The 19,516-nt window shown below is 40.2% G+C and overlaps 1 protein-coding gene and 1 long non-coding RNA gene across 2 annotated transcripts in view; both read left to right on the top strand.

Moving 5' to 3' along the window:
• LOC103258503 (protein MEMO1) overlaps window positions 1-19,516 on the top strand; it is a 74,638-nt gene that overhangs the window by 29,520 nt on the left and 25,602 nt on the right. The window lies entirely within an intron of this gene.
• On the top strand, window positions 16,538-19,466 carry LOC110595476. The gene is made up of 3 exons (XR_002481865.1): window positions 16,538-16,619; window positions 18,222-18,302; window positions 19,380-19,466. It is a non-coding gene; the product is annotated as an uncharacterized LOC110595476 (long non-coding RNA).

Raw genomic sequence — 19,516 nt, 5'->3', positions numbered from 1 at the left:
CTCTGGCCCACAAGGTGTTGCCTTAAGGCTCATATAGGACTAGAGGATCCAGGATGGCCTCACTCATGCATCTCAGGCCTTACTGCTGGCTTTCTGTTGAGACCTCTCATTTGTTCTCCATCTAGCCTGTTTACTCGTCAGCTAGGGCTTTTCTCTTTTCTTGGTAACTTTCTAGAAGGATGCCTAGATTTCATGGTGAAAATGTAGCTAACTTAAAGCCAATGAATGACATGGTGACTCAGGGTATCAAGAGAGCAAAACAAGTTTCTCCGCCTATTGAATTTTGTTTTTCACAGTAAATAAGGTCATGGTGCCAGCCAAGATTTAAAGGGAGGAGAAACAGATTGCTCCTCTTAATGGGAGGTGCAGCATGTGTATATAGGAGTAGGAAAAATAGTTGGCAGCCATCTTTGCAGATGGCCTACCATGGTTCTTCCTCTGGTAGACATGTCTTTCCAACATGTATTGTATACCCTGCACTCCCAGGGTGCCCGGAAATCTCATCTAATTATGGTCTCAGGCTCAAAATCCATTGTCTTATGATCTGTATCCAGTTAGGGTGTGAGGGTTTACTCTCTGAGTCCTTTTTACTTTTCCTTAAGAAATGGTCGTTGTTTGCACTGGAGCAGCTGAGTTGGTCTGCTTAATGGATTTGAGAGTTTAGAGGCCTATTTTATTGTAGTGCTTCTTTTAGTTTAAACTGATAGAACTCCTTTAAACACTTTGTGAGTTTCCTGTATATCAGATTCTAGGTGCATTCCATTTGACACAAGTCACATCCACAGTTCTTTAGGAGACAGGTCTCTGTGTATTTCAGACCTCAGGTTAGGGTCTCGTAAGTTTCATGGAAGCCTATCTGAGAGCGTGTGCAAGCACTCTATGGAATCTTAACAAAAGATCTTATGGATCCATTTCTGATTTGATGATTGTGAGGCCACATTTGACAGCAGTGCTCTGAATTTGGCTTTTTGCCTTCAACTCAGCAATTCCTGGTTAAAATATTCCTTTAACTTCTGTTTGCAAGCTAAGCAGTTTATTCTTTAGCTCATGTTTTTCTACTTGTACTGTCTCTCATACTTGGCTATAAAGAAACCAAGGACCCTCTGAATATTCTACCTGGAAACCTCCCTAGCCAGCTCCGTCGGTTTGCTCAGTATGCCTTGAATCTTTTGAGTTACCTCATGTGACAGTTTTGCTGATTGCTTTGGTGGTTGCTCTGGAGGTATAGAAAGTGTCATCTTTCTTCCAGCCTCCTGTTGCATTCTTATGTTTTTCCAGTTTCTACGGTCTCTGTCTTGCCCCTTCAGCTTCTGCCTGCCCGAGTCCCAAAGCCAGTGTGCGGTGTTGTAGGCTTCTTTCAGGTCAGCACCTCATTTCCCGGTCCTGGTTTTTTGTCTCAGTTATCTGTTGTAGCCTAACAAATCGCCTCCACACGTGTGTATTTTTGCTCCTGATTATGTGGGGTTTAGGACATTGGTCGGAGCTCAGTGCAGACTGTCTGCCTCTGTTCCATCACCTGCCTGTTGAGGCGTTAGGCTCAGGCTCAAGGCTCCAAGGTGCCATCCCTTCAGTCATTTCCTTAGGCACCTCTGTTCTTATCTTGGCTCTCATCTGTCTGCACTGGTGACACCCTTCAGGGCTTCTCTCTTCACATGACATTCTTTCTCCACAGGGTTGTCTTGGACTGCTTTCCGTAGCATTGACAACATTACTTATGCTGCATTCCACTGGTCAAGGCAAGGTGTAAGGCTCAACTTTAGAGGGAGGGAAACATGAGGTGTTGCTTTTGAAGGGAGGAGTGATATTGCGTGTTTAGAAGCAGGGAGACTCTTTGGTGGTTCTACTTGTGAACACTGCAAGTGGGAGTGGGTACTCAATGACGAGTCTGCCTCCTTTCAATGGCATTCATCTCCTGTGCTCTGCCTGGAGCAGCTGGTTTATGCTGCCTCTCCTGTGCCCAGCACAGTGCCTGGCACACAAAAGGATTTCGCTGGTTAATTGTTGAATGAATTGATAACTTTGTCATTTTCAATACCTCAATGAAATATTTTTCCAAAAAATAAGATTACATGCTCTTTTGTCTTAACTGCTTTCGTATCATGAACATATTTCCATATCGTTTTTTACTCCATTATATTGGCTATACATCAGACTTTGTACTATTTGTCTATATAATACTTTATTCAGTTCTTGAACGTTTAACTCTTATACTTTCCCTAAATTTTTTCACTATTACAAACTGTCATATATGTTTTTAAAAGGTAGATATCCAAGGTATTATTTAAAATTGTATGTGTGACTGGGCGTTGTGGCTCATGCCCATAAATCCCAACACTCTAGACCGAGGCAGGAGGATCGCTTGAGGCCAGGAGTTTGAGACCAGCCTAGGCAACATAGTGAGACCTCATCTCTAAAAGAAAATAATAAAATATTAGCTGGGTGTGGTGGTGCACGCCTGTAGTTCCAGCTACTCAGAGGTTGAAGTGGGAGGATCACCTGAGCCCAGGAGACTGAGGCTGCAGTGAGCTGTGATTGTGCCTCTGTACTCAAGTCTCAGCAACAGAGTGAGGCCCTGACTCAAAAAAAAAAAAAAAATTCTATATGTTCTCTTAAATAGATTCTAGAAAATGATACTTATACGATCTGAAGAGAAACCAGAGTATCATTAAAACTTAAAAAAAAAGTAGTAGTATAAAGTGGAAAACATAAAATAACCCATAATTTCCAATTTCATTGCTCAGTTGACTCTGCTGACATTTTGAAAATATGTGTATGTGACTAGAAATGTAAATAGAATCGAGCTGTGTAAAATGAAGAGTGAAAGCCTTTCTGCCGGGCTTGGTGGCTCAGCCTGTAATCGCGCGCCTTCGGGAGACTGAGGTGAGTGGATTGCCTGAGCCCTCGGGTTCGAGACCCGCCTGGGCAGCGAGACCTCATCTCTACAATAAATCAGAAAATCAGCCGGGCATGGTAGGGCATGCCTGTAATTCCAGCTACTTGGAAGGCTGAGGCGGAGGGATCGCCAGAGCCCAGCAGGTGGAGGCTGCGGGGCCGGGAGCGGCCACTGCACTCCAGTCTGGGCAACAGAGTGAGACTTCAACTCAAAAAAAAAGAAAGCCTTTCTGTTTCACTTAGCCAATGTTTACTGCCAGTAAAAATTGTTATGTGTACACTTAAACTTATTTTTGTGTATATATAAGTTTGTGTGTATATGTAAACTTCTTATATACACGTTTGTTTGAATTAAGATGTGTAAACAAGAGGTCATATGCACTGTGCTCTGTTCCTCTTTCCATATGTTATCTTTAATATTGAAATTCATATAATTTTTACTATCACATGTAACTGTATTTGAGGAGGTTAAATCAGGATTAGTATGTATTAGAAGCCATCTATCTTGGAAAAATTAGTCACTCTGGAAATTAACAACATTAGCTTACCTCTTCTTTTTCTGTGTAGTTTATTTTGTTCAGTTACTTTCCCCCCACTTAACTCTTTTCATCTGTGTCATAGTCATTCACCTTTTTTTTTTTTTTTTTTTGAGTTGGAGTCTCGCTCTGTCGCCCAGACTGGAGTGCAATGGCACGCTCCCCGGCCACCACAGCCTCAAGTTGCTGGGCTCTGGTGATCCTTCCACCTCAGCCTTCCAAGTAGGTGGAACTACAGGTGCGCGCTACCACGCCCGGCTTGTTTTTTGATTTATTGTGGAGATGAGGTCTCGCCAAGTTGCCCAGGCGGGTCTTGAACCCGCGGGCTCGGGCATTCCACTCACCTTGGCCTCCCAAAGCGCTGGGATTACAGGCTGAGCCACTGAACCCGGCCAGTCATTCACTTTTTAAAAACAGTTTAAAATTTAGGTTTTTTAGTAGTTTACCTACAGTAAGCTTTTCTCTTTGTGACATACAGTTCCATGAATTTTGACAAACATGTGGTTATATGCTCTACCGTTTTGCAGGTGTAGAACAGTTATTTAGCCTCAGTGTCACTGTGTTTTGTTGGAAAAATGTGCAGAGTTAAAAGAATGTTTTAGTAATTTTGAAATTGTTTAATTAAAAGTTTATGTTCACTGTCAAGTATCATTATCATCTTGGATGTATGACAGTGTTGCCACTGCCAGTATTTTAGAACATAGACAGCTAGTCTCTGTGCTTTCTGCTGTTCCATCTTCTGCTTGGTTCTGTTGTGTCTTGTCTTTCACTTGCATCCTGGTTAGGTTCTGAGAACTCTTAGTGTACTTAGTTATCAAAAAAGTCTTATTTTTGCGTAATCTGCCCAGATAGGTAAGCTTAAGCTTGGCTGTTGTTGCAGTTATCTGTATTGATTATATTTTCTAATTTGTTAAGTGAGAATGCTCCATTAGGTTCCTTCCTTTGGGTATGAAATACTACTCATAACTGAGCAGCTTTTTCTGTTCTTCTTGCCATTGTAGAATGACATTTGTTACAATTGAAGAGCCAGTGATGATACATTTTATGTACTTGTTTGCTTGTTTGTTAGCTTATTTTAGAGGCAGAATCGCACTCTATCCCCAGGCTGCAGTGCCTTGGCACAATCTTGACTCAATGCAGCCTGCACCCACTGGGCTTAGGCAATCCTCCCGCCTCAGCCTCTTGAGTATCTGGGACTACAAGAGTGTGCCTCCATGCCTGGCTAATTTTTAAAGTTTTTTTTTTCTTTAAGAAATGGGGTCTCTCTGTGTTGCTCACACTGGTCTTGAATTTTTAACCTCAAGCGATCCTCCTGCCTCAGCCTCCAAGTGCCGGGATTACTGGTGTGAGCTACTGTGCTCGGCCTGATACGTTGTTATTAACTAAAGTTTATAGTTAAATTAGGGTTTCCCCTCTGTGTGGGTGGTTTTATGGTTTAGGGTCAATTCCTGTCTTGTGCCTGTCATTATATTCATTGCCTTCCCCTGTCCCTGCACCTGTAGTAACTCGAATGTCATGTAGTTGGGAATCATACAGTATAGAGCCTTTTTAGACTGGCTCCTCTCACCTAGCAGCATGGTTTTTAGTTGTTGCCCTGGAGTTTGCAACATAAATTTAACAACTGCTTTATAGTTTTCAAATAGCATTCTGCTGCTTCACAGGTTGTACAAGGATCTTCTAACAGAGTTTTCCTAATTTCTCCCTCCTCTCTCTTATGACATTACTATCTTTCATTTCACTTCCCTAAGCCTTATCAAATACATTGTTGCTTTTATTATTTTGAATAAATTGTCAGATTAATTATGAATAAGAAAAATAAATTGAAATAAGATTTTGCCCTTGCTTATTCTTTCTCTAATGTGTTTGTTTTCTTTATGTAGATCCAATTTTCTGACCTATATCATTGCCCTTTTCTTTAATAGACTCCTTTTAACTTTCTTGCAAGGCAGATCTAGTGTCTAATGTTTAAATTGACGTATTTCCTCAATTTTTATTAGACTAATGTAGGCTTTATTTCTTTCACTTCTGAAGGATAATTTCATTGGGTACAGAATTCTAGGTGGATAGTTTTTTCTTTCAACACTTTATTTTACTTTTTGCCTGCGTGATTTCTGAAGAGAAGTTTGATATAATTCTTATGCATGCTTCTCTGTAGGTAAAGTGTTTTCTTGTTTGTTTGTTTGTTGGTTTTTTTGGAAGTGGAGTCACACTCTGTCAACCAGACTGGACTGCAGTGGCACGCTCATGGCCACCGTAACCTCAGCCTGCTGGGCTCAGGTCATCCTTTTGCCTCAGCTTTCTAAGTAGCTGGAACCACATGTGCACACCACCATGCCTGGCTAATTTTTTTTTTATGTATTGTAGAGACGAGGCCATGTTGCTCAGGCTGAATTTGAACATGTATTGTTGAGACGCCATGTTGTTCAGGCTGAATTCGAACCCCTGAGCTCAGGCAGTCCTCTGGCTTTGCCCAGTGGGTAAAGTGTTTTTGTTTCATCTTACTTCTTTTAAGATCTTTGTTTGTCTTTGATTTTCTGCAGTGTTAATATAATGTCTAGGTGTAAATTGGTACTTATCCTTCTTGGTATTCTCTGAGCTTCCTGGATTTGTGGTTTGGTGTCTTTTATTTTGGAAAGGAAACTTCTCAGCCTTTACTGCATGTTTTACGTTTCTTTCTCTCTTTCATTAAGTATTTTCATTATATGTTTGTTATACCTTTTACACATTTTAGGATTTTTTTTGTTTGTTTCTGGGAAGAACGTCATTAGTATTTTGATCGAGATTGTGTTGAGACTAAATATCTTTGAGTAGTACAGACATTTTAACATTATTACTTCTTCTAGTCGTGAGCATGGGATAGCTTTCCTTTTTTTGTATGTTGTCTTCAATTTCTTCTATCTGTGTTTTTTATATATATATATTTGTAGAGACCTTTCACTTCTTTGGTTAAATTTATTTCCAGGCATTTTGTTTTATTTTTGTAGTTACTGCAAAAGAGATTGCTTTTTTGATTTCCTTTTCAGATTAATCACTGTTAGCATGTAGAAATGCTACTGTATTTTTGTATGATTTTGTATCCTGCAACTTTAGTGAATTTATTGATCAGATCTAATAGTTTTTTATAATGGAATGTTTAGGTTTTTCTAAATATAAAATCATATGGTTTGAAAACAAGAATAATTTAACTTCTTCCTTTCTAATTTGGATGCCTTTTCTTTCCCTTGCCTAATTGCCCTGTCTAGAACTTCCAGTACTATTTTGAATAGAAGTAGTGAAAATCTGCATCCTTGGTTTGTCCCAGATCTTAATGGAAAGGCTTTCTGCTCTTTTCTGTTCAGTATGATGTGAGCTCTGGGTTTGCCATATATCATCTTTATCGTTAGGGTACGGACGGACCGGTTGAGGGTCGAGAGCCGCAGGGAGGCGTGCAGCACTGCCGGGGCTGGCAAGCCAGAGGTGCGCACCGGCAACCCAGAGATCCGAATAAATTGCAAAGAATTGCAACACACAGAGGTGAGAGAAGAAAAGATTTATTTAAGGAAAATTCACCCCCCACAGACAGGGAGTGGGCCTACACCCTAGGTGAGTGTGGCATTGTAGCCCCCCAGGGTCCTGGCTTAAATCCTTCTCTTGGAGATGTTGCACGCGACTGCTGTGACTTCCTTATCTACCACCTGTGGATGTCTTGGAGATCCTGTGACACAGAGAGCCATTAATGTCTGCCCACATTATCATAGCCCCTAGAGAAGGGCGTGACAAGGATTCTAATTCTCCTGCACCTTCCCAAACGACATTCCTTAGACCTAATGGAGGGTGTACTTCCCCTTATCTCCTAGGCATTCCCAGTGGGTAGCTTTGGGGGGATCCTTGGCTTCCCTGTAGATAGTGCCCAATTTACTGGAAGATCGAATCCCTACCTGCTCTCCCTCTGAGCAGTTATAACTTTTGTAATTACAAGTTTCATGACTTTTACAGTCCTTGCTCAATGCATGATGTCTTAGGCCTTGTAAATTCCCTTTGCTCTAGGCAAGCTTGATTGCCACTATGAGATACCTCTGATACCTGGAAGTCTGTTTCTGAAAAGGCAAAGTCGGTAAAGTTAATTATACCTAAAGTGTGCATTTCTCCAAAAGCATAGCTTCTACTTTCTCATCATTTGTGTCAGGGTTTAAGAACAAGATGAAAAATGGCTTCACACTCTCGGTCGGTCCTTTCATTTATCATGTTAAAGTATGTTCCTTCCATACCCAGTTTGTTGAGAAACTTCCTAAATGAGGTCTGGGTCTTGCATTTCTTACCGCTGCTTTCCCTTGTTAGACAGGTGTCCTGTTGATGCGGTGGTGACATGTTGAGGACAAGACTCTTTCTGCAAACTTACACCTAGATGTCAATCTTGTAGTGAGCCTCTGCCCTGGACTGTGATCTAGCAAGTATTTCTTAGCTTTTCCCCCAGTTTAGGTGACACAGGAAGACTAGAGGGGGACCTGGGCGTTTCTTTTCCTCAGTCTGTTAAACTCTTGTAATACTTTTAACTTTGTTAAACTCTGGTAAAATAGTTACCTTGAGGGCAGCATTTGTGAACAGAATACTCTGAGTATGTTTCAAATTGATTTCCCTCTCAGTCTCCACAATGAAGCAGGATCTTGGTGGGACCCTTTCAGGCAAAACTTCCAAAAAGTCTTCTGAGCGTTTACCCCTTGGCCCCAAAGGTTTTTTAATCTCTCAGGGGAGTTCACATTTAGTCCCTAGCAATTAGTTACCCTGTGAGTATTCCTGCTGGTTGAAAAGGGTAAGTTACAGTTCTCTGATTCTGCCTGTCTTTCTAGTTTTGGGGGCAGTGGCTTGCTCTGTCATCAATTCTTTGATGGATCTAAGAGAAGCTACTAATTGGGTGTGTGTGTTGGAGTCTCACTCTATCGCCCAGGCTGGAGTACAGTGGCTCGCTCCCAGCCACCACAGCCTGGACCTGCTGGGCTCCGGCGATCCTTCTTCTGCCTCAGCCTTCCAAGTAGCCGGAACTACAGGCGCGTGCTACCACGCCCGGCTAATTTTTGATTTTATTGTAGAGATGAGGTCTCACCAAATGACCCCAGGCGGGTCTGGAACCCTCTGGCTTAGGCAATCCACTCACCTCAGCCTCCCAAAGCGCTGGGATTATAGGCTGAGCCACTGAACCCGGCTAGAAGTTACTGATTTTTAGTTTGTTTTTTTCTTATTGGGATGTATGTCTCCTGAGCTCTTTCCATGTTGGACCAGATACTGGAAGTCTCTTTCATTGTGTTTGACTGCCTTAACATGTGGGAGGAAGTCTGAGGTTTTCTGAAATTTTAACCAGCACCTCTTTATGTCACAACTTATTTTAATTTTCATTAAGAGTCAGTGCATTTTGTAGATAGATACGTTAAGCACTGTGTGGGTATGTGTGGAGTTAAGAGAGGGTCAAAGGTCAAGAATGTTTGGGAAAAATAGGTAGATATGTGCACATCTGAGCATCTTTCATTTTTAAAAAGAAAGTGAAAGGTGGTACCTATAAAAACCTAGAAGAAACTTAGCTTATTCTTAGTTTAGTCTTTTTGCCTATTCTACTGCAGCCTATCCCATTCCCCCTTGGCAAATCTCCATCAGATGCAAGACCAGTCTAGCCCAACTTTTCAATTCATGGTTTAGCATAATAATCTCTAGTAAACTTTTAAGTTCCTTGTCAAGGCGCAAGGTCAAAGATCACCCTTTGGCTGGCCAAAGTCATAAAAGTGGTAAATCAAGGAGTTTGTGAATTGCAAATATCTAACAGGTCTCTTTGAGGAGAAACCCCTCCAGGACCAAACTCCCCAAGTTAATTTAATCAGCCCTTTGTGACCTACGTGACACAGATAAGCCTCACCATGGCAGCAGTCATGTGACTAACCCACCCATCTGCCTGCTGTCTGTCACCTGAACTCAGTACCTGCACTTGCCTGCTCCTTTGTGATGATGTGGAGCAGACCACCACCCAATCACCTTAATGAACTTTCCCCATCGAGGGGAATGGTTAAAAGGACTCAATGGTTAAAAGGACTCAACCGCAAGCAGCCAGCGGCCATTGCCCTGCTAGACTCTGGTGTGGCCATGTGCTCTTTGAGCTATGGCTGTCGCCAGTCTTCCTGGCTTTGGTCCTCTCCCCCACATTGAGGAGGTGAATCTTTTCTCTCCCTTCTCTTTCTTTTTTTAATTTACTTTTAAATAAACTTTTCTTCCTTCGCCTCTTTGTGTTGCAATTCTTTGCATTACTTGAATCTCTGGGTTATTGGTGCAATGGCTCCGGGCTCCAGTGGTGCTGTACCCCTCTCCATCCATCCATCCACCCTCACCCTGTCCGTGCCCTAACAGAAAGCTCCCTTTAATGGATTACCGAATGACTCAAGTACCATACACAAGAATTTTGCCTGTTTAAACCTGATGATTTCAGTATTTAAGACTTGCTGTTTGGGGATGGTTGTAAAAGGGATTTTTTTCTTTACCTCCTTTCCAAGAATACAGAAAATAAGACACTCCTTTCTGATATTTCTTTTAATCACAGATTAAGAATAATGCATTTTAGGTGGCTCAGTTGCTCAGCCTGTAATCCCGCACCTTTGGGAGGCTGAGGTGAGTGAATTGCCTGAGCCCGTGGGTTCGAGACCCACCCGAGCAACTTGGCGAGACCTCATCTCTACAATAAATCACAAATTAGCCGGGTGTGGTAGCGCACCCCTGTAGTTCCAGCTACTGGAAGACTGAGGCGGAAGGATCGCCGGCTCCCAGCAGGTTGAGGCTGCGGTGGCTGGGAGTGGCCACTGCACTCCAGTCTGGGCGACAGAGTGAGACTCCAACTCAAAAAAAAAAAAAAAAGAGTAATGCATTTTATATATGGAGAGTAAATAAGTAGGCTACTAAAACTTATTTTGGCTCCCAGATGGTAATTTTTCATCTTTATGCTTTATACAGATGATTGTTTTAAAAATGGCATTTACTCTCAAAACATTAAAATTTTGTTAAAGCTGAATTTTCAAAATGTTATAGAACTGCCTAATTGTACTACTCTATGTTCAAGGAATGATGGAGAATACACAAATAAGCAAACATTGCTTGTTTCCTCATCTTGTAGCCTGGTAGGAGGGATAAGACAGGTATATAAATAGCTATAATCTACTTCAAAATGAATTGAGTACGTGGAGAGTTTATGGGAGCAGAGAAAGGGCTTGTAGAAGGAAATAGGTGAGAATTGAGTTAGGGAAGCACAGAGGAGGCTTTGTCAAGAGGCAGCATTTAGGTAGATTTGGAAGATGTCTGCAGTTTTCACAGGATAGGACAGAAGGTTTTGTGGGAAAAGGAGTAAATACAAAGTATAGGAGTAGGAAAACCCCAGGCTTATTTTAAGAGCAGGAAACTACTTGCAGGAGTTATAAAAGATTTAAAAGCAGTTATAAACGCAAGAAACTACCTGCAGAAGTTATAAAAGGCTTGGCTAGTAGCTGAGACTTGGCTAGTATCTGTTTGTAGATGTTTTGTGTTTAGCTTGCATTGTTAGAAAACATCTTTTTATACCAATGAATATTTATGGTTAGATATTGGTCCTACCACTCCCTTTTTATCTTCTGCCGTATCCACTTTTTCACATATTTATGACACAAACCTGGGGCTGGAGCCATTTGAGTAAGTGATCTTTAGAGACATAGATAAGAGGGACAAGATTAGAATGCTGGAAAATTGGTTGGAACAATTATGGAGTGATTGAATGCCATTTTCAGATACTTTCATTTTGTTCTGTGATTGGTACAGAACCAAAGGAGGGAGATGACTGGAATAGAACTGTGAGAATATCACACCTTAATGGTGTGCTGGCAGTGGGAAGGATGGGTTGGCATTGGAAAAAATTGATAGAAATAGTATAGTAAAAACTCATGGGAGCTTTGAACTAAGGTAGTAGTAGATGAGATAGTGAGCAGATATGGGAGACATTTAAGGGTTAGAATCAACAGAATTCTGCATTCAATTCTCTGCATATAGAAATGTTTCTGTGTGAGAAAGTAAGATGAAGAGAATGAAGCCATTGTCAGAGATGGTAAAGCCAGAAGTGAGTATAAATTTAAGAGAATGTAGAGTATAAAGATGTTGACTTGTCTTTAAAAAAAATACTGGAATTCCTCTGTAATTTTATTTGTTTATTTAATAAATAGAGATGAGATCTTGCTGTGTTCCCCAGGCTGGTCTCTAATTTTGGGCTTAAGCAGTCTTCTTGCCTTGGCCTCCCGAAGTGGGGCCCTCTCTGTAATTTTGACAACTAACTTGGCCATTCTATGGCAGGATTGTTCGCTTCATAGTAGCTTCAGATAGTTGGGTTTCTAAAATGGAGTTGAGTATGACTGTCTAGTACCTACCTGGAACATGCCCTTTCTTAGAAAACCTTTCTTAAGAGCATTCCTACTTGAATGGGAATTCAGAAAGACATAATCTTTCAATTTGATTTTGGAAATCTAATTAGAGTCATTTAAGTGATCAAGGTTTGTATTGATTTAAATGCTAGTCTAGTTGTCATTGACAGCTTCTCCTCCCCCATCCCTGCCTCCGTCCCAGTTCTTTGCTTCTGTCTGTGTTCTGAATCTTCTTAGTTTTTTCACACAGTGAGTCAGAGTATTCTGAATAAATTCTGTATGCATGTCCCTTGGGTCTGAAGGTGAATTTGATCAAGAAAGAAAGGTGAACAAAGGGATTCATCATAAGGCTCCCTAAGAACTGTCATGCTTCTTCCATGCCATTTGGCCTCTGATACCTGTTCTGAAGGTTTCAAATCTCCCTCACCTTTGGGAATTCTCTAGGTCTCACCGGACATAGAAGCAGTTATTTGTATTTATTATGGTTTCTTAGAAAAGATGCGATGTGCCGCAGGACCAGCAGGGAAGAACACATGAGGCAGAATGTGGAGGAAACCAACTGCAGGCGTTCAGTGCTTGGCCTCCCCCAGGGAAGCCTGCTTCAAGAGTCAACACCCAGGCTTTTTACTGGGGACTGGTCATGTGGGCACTCTGTCTTTGTAGCTAGCCACGATTACCAACATTCCAGATTCTCAGAAGGAAAGGACTCAACCACATCTAATCACATGGTGTATAAATGAGCTCAGTCAGCTGGTGTCGCAGTTTCATGTCCAAGTGGGTAGAACAGCCTCATCTGCATACGGAATATTCTAAAAGCCACGTTCCCAGATGCCAGCCAAGAACCTGTCTTACCAACAGCCTCTGAGGCGTTGCAGCCTGCTGGGTCACCTCCCCTGTGAAACTCCCATACCTCTGCCCAGTTTCCAGGTTATCATGTTGCCACTCTGACTGCCTGAATTTATGACTCTCTGAAATGCCAGGCTAACTTTTATTATGGCTTAGTTTTTACTAGATCTTAAGATTTTTCCTTTTCTTTCTGATTGTGACCTCAATGAAGGTCTTCAGTTATTAGAAATAGAGAAATGTATGGTTGGCTCTTGTATAGGTAGTTTATAGAGAGTGGAATGGCTAGTCTCTGGATATAAGCAGCCTGGGAATCTCTATCTCTGCCCAGCTTAACGGCAATCACAAGAACAGTGCATTTTTCAAATGTTTCCTTATTCTTTCACTTCTAAAAACTCATGGTTACTTGTAAGTTTCTGCATATGTCTTGCAGTTAAATTGTTTTTATTGCTGATTTGAGAGCATTTATTGAACTTTTAGAGCAAGCATGATTTTTCTTTATATGCTTCTGAGTTTCCCTTTTTGTGTATGTTGAGTGCCTTTTAGTATCACCTATACATCAGCAGGAGAACGTATTTTAGAGTTGCAGAACATGGAAGGGGCTTTTGAATAGTCAGAAACATTCTGTTTTGGTAGTAGTGGGACATTTTCAGTTTCTTTGACCATAAAAAGCATGAAGAAGACATAAAAAGCATGTAGCAATCGACATTTGAGAAGATTAGAATATATTTTATTTTTGTCAAAATAAAGTTTTAAAAAGTATTTACCGTCATATGGTTTGTTTCCTTTTTTTTTTCTGTGAGTATTTTCAAACTAAAAGGGGAGGAGGCAACAAACTTGGCATCTTAGGGATAAGAATGATTTCCTTTTTGACTGACCAAAATTGTAGTTGTCTTTGTTATGATTTAATTTTTTCTTGATCTTAATAAGCTTAGGATTGCTTCTAGAATCTTTGGGAAATTGGAATAACTTGTATAGGAAAGAAAATACTCGTCAATATTCAGTGTTGTCTGGGGAGAATATTTTAAAAAGTGGCAGGACAAGATGAGCAAGTAACTATATTATACACTGTTTAATCAAATTAAAAATGTTCAAGATTTCAATTATTTACATTCCACTAACAAAAAAACCAGTTAGTTAATTTTTTTCTTTTAACTCAGAATATTTATGTTAGAATTCATATTGTTTATTAGAAGTAGAATTTTCACGTTAGAATTTAGAGTTTTCATACTCTGTTCCAGTAAGAACATTGTTTGATACAGTGGTTTTGTTTTTAAAGAGAGGGCTTCATTATTGGTTCAGAGATTTCAACTCTTTTTAATCTGTTACAGATCTTGGATATGTAAATTTTCTGCAGCATGGCTTAAGCTATAGGGCAGGAAAAGAAGGGATAAGATGTTCCTCTACATTATTAAAGTGCTTACCAAAGCCCTGTAAAGTATTGTTAGCCCTGTTTTTATTGACGATACAGTTGAGGCTTAGGATAGTAATATGCTGCAGGTGGCACCATTTGTCAGTGGCAAAGATGGGTTTTCTTTTTTTTTTCTAAAACAGATTTATCAGGGGACAATTTACACACTATTAAGTTCACTCATATAAGAATTGAACTCATCTCAAAATTTTTTTTTTTTTGAGTTGGAGTCTCACTCTTTCGTTCAGACTGGAGTGCAGTGGCATGCTCCTGGCCACTGCAGCCTCGACCTGCTGGACTCCAGCAATCCTTACGCCTCGGCCTTCCAAGTAGTTGGAACTACAGGTGCGTGCTACCACGCCCGGCTAATTTTATTTTATTTATTGTAGAGACAGTCTCGCCAAGTTGCCCAGGCTGGTCTCTAGCACGTGGGCTCAGGCAATCCACTCGCCTCAGCCTCCCAAAATTCTGGGATTACAGGCTGAGCTACCGAGCCCCGCTCAAAAATTTTTAAAGATGGAAATCTCCCTGTATTGCTCAGGCTGGAGTTTAACTCCTGGGCTGGAGTGATCCTCCCTCCACGGTCTCCTGAATAGCTGGGTTAAGAACAAGTGCTAGGGCGTCCAGCCTCAACTCGATGATTTTTTAAAATGTAAATGTATAGAGTTGTGCAACTATTCTCACAATCTAGTTTTAGAACATTTTCATTATTCTAACAAGAAACCTGGTGTCCATTTGAGGTCACACCTTGTCTCTGTTATCAACCTCAGCCAATCATTAATCTGCTTTCTGTCTCTAGGTTTGCATTTTCTGGAAATGTTACATAAATGGAATCATACAAAATGTAGTCTTTTGTGTCTTTCCTTTTTTGCCTAGCACACTATTTTTGAGGTTTACCTATGTTGCAGCATGTATCAGTAGTTCATTCCTTTTTATTGCCAGATAATTATTTCTTTATATGAATATACCATATTTTACTTATCCATTGACCAGTTGGTGGACAATTGGACCACTTCCAGTTTTTGGCTATTATGAATACTGTTATAAAAATTCTTGTACAAGTCTTTATGTCAACACATATTTTCATTTTTCTTGAGTAGATACTTAGGAAGGAAATTGTTTGTTCATATGATAAATTTATGTTTTGACTACTGATGCTGAGCATTTCTTTATGTGCTTTCAGAAACAACTGAGTTGTTTTCCAGAGTGCCTGCACCGTTTTATATTTTAGGAACAGTGTGTGAGGGCTCCGGTTTCTTCACATCTTGGCCATTACCTGTTATTGTCAGTATTTTTATTACAACCATTCAGATAGATGTGTAGTGTAATCTCGTTGTGGTGTTAATTTGTGTCTCCCTAATGATTACTGATGTCGAGCAACTTTTTCTTTCTTTCCTTCTTTTGTTTCTGAGTCGGAGCCTCACTTTGTCACCCAGGCTGGAGTGCAGTGGCATGACCCCAGCTATCGCAGCCACAACCTACTGGGTTCAGGTGATCCTTCCACCACAGCCTTCCAGGTAGCTGGAACCACAAGCGCGTGCCACCCATTTTTTGATTTATTTTAGACACACAAAACAAACTGTAGCCCTTGGACCCCATCTGACCCACAGCCTATTTTTGTAAATAAGGTTTCATCGATCTGTGGCCGCACCCATGCATTCACATGTTGGTCTCTGTCTGCTTTCCCTCTGCAGTTACTGTTGAGTAGTTGCTGTAGAGACTACAGCAGGAAGTCTACACTGTTTACTTTATGGCCCTTTTCAAAAAATATTTGCTGACTCCTGTTCTAGAAGTGTTAGTTTTAGTTCTTACAGTTCTTTGAGTTAATTTTTGTACAGGGTGTGAAGGAGAGAGACAGGTTCATTTTTTTTTTTTGTATATGAATATGCAATTATCCCAGTACCAGTTATCGAAAATACTATCCTATATGCGATAAGTTGCTTTCTTTTTACTGCTTTCAAGATTTCAGCAGTTTGATTATAGTGTTATCTAGGCTAGAATCTCTTTGTGCTTCTCCTCTGGGCTTATTGAATTTCTTGGTTCTGTAGATAAATGTTTTGTGACATTTGGAAAGTTTTCAACTGTTATTTCATCTAATCTTTTTACTGTTTCCTTTCTGGGACTTCCATTACATGTATGCTGGTATGCTTCATGCTGTTTATAAGTCTCCAATGCTCTGTTATTTTTCTTTAATATTTTTTCTTCTTTTTTCCTCTCTGTTCTTCTGATTGGATAATTATTTTGTCTGTAATTTCAGATTCTTTCCTATATAATATTATTGGAATCAGACATTTATATAGTATATTCTAGCAACTCTGGAATCTGATTTCATTAATTTTTTTTTCCTCTGCAGGTTATATTTATTTAGTAACTTCTGTGGACTTCAGCTGTGGAATCTGTCTCCCCCACCATGTGTGGCTACTGATGTGTCTCCTTAGCTTTAAAAAACTTTTAATTTTTAGCTTTTTACACTTTCCACCTGTGATTGCATAGATCAGTCCTTAGCTGCTGATTGGTTGAAGGTTGCCCCTAAACACCTTGAGCCAGGTAGGCTCTCATGTTCTGTTGATGGATTATTATGGTGGCTAAGGCAGAAAGATCGCTTGAGCCCAGAATTCTAGGGAGACCCTATCTCTTACTAAAACCAAAAAGTGACTGTGTATTTTCACGTTTGCCTCTTTTGCTGTCTGCTGCGTGATCACAGTGCGCTTGATGAGTCATTGTGCATGCATGCAGATTTTCTGTCATCCTGGGTTGTACTCTTCAGTTTCCCCTGTGTGTATCCTCTTAGTCTCCTATTGGGTTGGCATTCTGTGGGGAACTTGGGATGGCATGGGTTTCCCCTGCACATGAGTGCAGCTTCCTTGTCAGCCTGTGTATGTGGAGGGCCCAGGCCTCTCCTCAGGATATGTGGAGAGTTTATCACACTCCTCCCATGATATGGCTCTCTCATTTCTAAGATTCTCCCTGTTACTTTTCTAGCTAGTCTTCAGGGTTGTGGCTTGCTCAACCCAGTGCAGCAGTCTCAGGTGATAAGACTGCAGGGCTTTTGTTTTTTGCTGGGTACGGGATTTTTACTCTCTGCTCCAGTTTGAGTCTCCCCTCTGGCAGTGGAGCTGCTGGTTTTCGTGGCCAGCCTCACCTGGGTGGAGCTACCATGTCAACAGAGGGTAGGGATGGAGGCAACACTTGGGAAAAGGCCAGAATGCCACTGTCCTTCAAAGGAGTTCAGTTAGTTTTCATGCATCAACTTGTGTGTGTGTGTGTGTGTGTGTTGGTTAATCTCCAGCACAAAAAGGATTGTTTTTGACAGTCTTATCCTGTTCTAGAATTGATTCTCAGAGGTGAGATTTTGTATTCCTTCACTGAGAAGTCCAATTTGAGAACGTGGATCTTAAGACCTAGGAATGCTACATTTCAAAACCAGATGGTCTTTCTCTAATTCATTCTTCTCTATCTGTGGGGGATAAAGAATGAGTCATTTTTAAAAAGAGAAATGACAAAGAGGGATGGGTGGATGAGCCTTGATTCAGGTCCTGGGTTTCTACAGAGGACAAGACTTTTACCTCTGTAGATAGATCGATTTGCAAGCTCCAACAGATTAATGGAAAGATTTGATGACTCTTGTGGAGAGAAGGCACGTGTTGTTTCTTCTTTGCCAACTATAGTTGACAGACAAAGTGTCTTTCCTATAATATTCTTCGCTTCATTATGATTTTATGCAGAAGGTGTTGTCATTGTCATTGTACAGAAAAGCAAGTACATTCTCAGGTTGGGGACCTGCCTGTGCGCTCAGCATGTGTATGTGGTGGGGATGGCCCTTGAATTCATTTCTTTTGGCTTCTCCTTGCTCTTTATATTCTGTGTGACTGCTTCTCTGTCATATCATAATTGCTTGCAGACTCTTTGATGATGATCTTAGTGTATTTATTTATGCAGGTAGTAGTTGAGGTAAGAATAACTAATAACGGTGTTCCTAAGTTTTTACCAGGAGCTGAAATTCTTTTCTTTCAACTGGTAATCACTCTTGACTAACTAAAGAGCCCCTGTTCCTTCAGGCAGTTATTTAGCAAACTGGTAAGAGTCAGAGAAAGAGATATCCCGTGGCAGCTTCTCCTGCCAGCTTCCTTTTTTTTTCTTACTCCCTAGATGCAGATTCTGCCCAAGAAGCCCCTGCATTGCAGAGGGACTGGAGATCTGTATGATCTGTTTATTTCGCAATTGACAAGGGTAAGGGGGCCTTTATGGGGGAGGCGTTTGGGTGCCCTGAATTTAGCTTTATGCAGCTGGGCTAACATTTATTTTGGGATTATTTAATATTTTAACAAACTTTTGTGAATTCCATTTGTCCTATATCAGTTAAGTGCCTGTTTATCATATTAGAAAGCATTTATTATAATGGTGATTAAAAAAAAATCCTATTTAGAACATGTCAGACAAACATGACTTATGCTTCTAAAATTCCAAATCTGGGATCACTTAGGATATAAATAATATTGAATATATGTAAGTAAAATTTCACTACAATACAAATTTCTTTAAAGGCTCTGGATGGATATCTAGTTTATAGCACATCATAGTTATTCTTTATTAATCTGCTTTATTCCTTTACCATAAATCTGTCAATCTGTGGAGTGACAAAGGGAGTTGTGGATATGCCATAAACATTGTGGGTGGGTGTGATGTCTTTTTCTTGCTACTAGAAATTAATGCTTCCTTGAATTCTTTGTCTACTCTAGATGCCAAGAAAATTTGAGTTGTGTCTTCAAACTGTCTTGTATCTGATCATTAGGATAAGTGTAAAAGTGCAGTTGATGAATCTTACAAGAGCCAAGATTAAGTTTTGTAGCTGTCACTTGGGAGGTTTATAGAACAAGTGCCAGAAATGATGGTTTTCATAATAGGATAGGATTAAATCTGGTGAGGAAGAGTTTAATGCTCTTTTAAAATCACAGAAGGACTTGGCAGAGGATTGTAACCTTGGTAGGTAGTTGAGAAGACTTGAGTTGGTGATGTTCTGATGGGCTTATTTTTATTTTCGAAGATATTATTATACTTGGTAGTAAAATAGCTTTCTTTACCTAAATAAATAGTGTTCATTTCTATAATTTAAATGGATATTTTTAGTATTCTGTACTTCTCATATTTTTAAACCGTCCTCTTTAAACGTTTAATTTATAGATGTTAAGAATTCAACTATAATATTATGTATGTTACCACTATTAATAAATATTCCACTTTCTAGTGCCAATACATTTGGAAAACTATTTTTATTCTTAAACCATTTTTTTTTCTGTTTTCTTTAAGCCATAAGGATGAGTTTACCATTATTCCTGTACTGGTTGGAGCTCTGAGTGAGTCAAAAGAACAGGAATTCGGAAAACTCTTCAGTAAATATCTAGCGGATCCTAGTAATCTCTTTGTGGTTTCCTCTGATTTCTGCC

Source organism: Carlito syrichta, unplaced genomic scaffold (genome assembly GCF_000164805.1).
Source record: "Carlito syrichta isolate Samal-C Ts95f unplaced genomic scaffold, Tarsius_syrichta-2.0.1 Scaffold302275, whole genome shotgun sequence".
Taxonomy (NCBI): domain Eukaryota; kingdom Metazoa; phylum Chordata; class Mammalia; order Primates; family Tarsiidae; genus Carlito; species Carlito syrichta.
The sequence above is the reverse complement of the archived record's forward strand: the minus strand, read 5'-3'. Positions and strand labels throughout refer to the sequence as shown.